The sequence below is a fragment of the Tupaia chinensis genome, unplaced genomic scaffold (assembly GCF_000334495.1).
Source record: "Tupaia chinensis unplaced genomic scaffold, TupChi_1.0 Scaffold148234_1, whole genome shotgun sequence".
NCBI lineage: Eukaryota > Metazoa > Chordata > Mammalia > Scandentia > Tupaiidae > Tupaia > Tupaia belangeri.
Genome location: NW_006208084.1, coordinates 5,142,904 through 5,144,048, shown reverse-complemented (window position 1 = coordinate 5,144,048; position 1,145 = coordinate 5,142,904). Strand labels below are relative to the sequence as shown.

Genomic DNA, 1,145 nt, shown 5'->3' with positions numbered 1-1,145 from the left:
CACATCCTGAAGGGTCTGTCTCCCTGCTTCCTCTGCCTGCTGAGCTGTCTGAGTTCAGGTCCTCCTCTTCTGCCCAGACCTTCGTTAGTAACTGTCCATTGGCCTCTTAGGCTCTTTCTCTTCCTTACCGCCGGAGTGATTTTTCCAAATTACTCATCTGGTCTTGTTACTCTCTTGAGTAAATAGAGTGAAACTTGAGTAAACTATGTAAAATTCTGAATGACATTGTAGGAAAGGTAAGACACCCAAGGCCATGACCCTTGGCATCCTTGGCATGCCTCTGATCTTTGCCTTGCACATTCGTCCCCACATTTCTAAGAAATCACCTTTTATTCTCCAAAACTATCACCCTCTTTTGGGCCTCTCTCTGCATTTGCTTGAGCTGCTCCCTCTGCCTAATCAGATCTCAACTCTGAGCTCGAGGTGGTTTCCTCTGTTGTAGTCCTTGATAGCCTGTCCGCCTCCACCACCCATCCCTGTCACCAGCAGCCCCCGGCAAGATGGGCTTTCTTCTGGTTGCAACCTTTCCTGTCCTCCATAGCACCGATATCTTTACCGTACTTGACCCTTTCTCTTCCTTTATGAGACTGTGAGCTCCTTTTGCACAAGAACTACCTCCCCTTAATCGTTGTGTATCCAGAGCTCACCAAGATTAACACAAAGTAGACTCTCAGTGCTTGTGTTTGCAAAACAGATGCAAAAATAGGCCAAGTATGTGAAAACACTAAAAAACGTAAAAGTAGGTAAATGTTCTTTTGTAGAAGTGGTTAAGAATATGGAGTCATGTCTGACAAGCCTCAGCTTAATCTCAGTTCCACTTTGCATGAGTCCTGTGCCATTGGTCACGTTACTTACCCTCTCTGAGCATCAGTGTTCCTCATCTGTATTAAGCCAATAACAGTAGGGGACTGTTAGAAGGAACGAATTTATTAGGCCTGCCCATAATAAATGTATAGGGTTGTAAAAGGGAAACTATAATAAAGTTTGAGTTTAATGTTAAAAATGAAAGTCACTGGGCCAGTAGGTGGTGTAGTGGTTAAGGGACCGGACTCCCACATGGCTGACTATGGGTCAAGTCCCAGACCTGGTACTTGAAAATCACACTGGCATATGCCCAGAATCCCAGGAGGAGCGAAAGGGCAAGA

The 1,145-nt window shown here is 45.3% G+C and overlaps 1 protein-coding gene across 2 annotated transcripts in view; it reads left to right on the top strand.

Annotated features, from left to right (window-relative positions):
• POLR3B (RNA polymerase III subunit B) overlaps positions 1–1,145 on the top strand; it is a 134,932-nt gene that overhangs the window by 97,848 nt on the left and 35,939 nt on the right. The gene's annotated exons all lie outside the window — the stretch shown is intronic.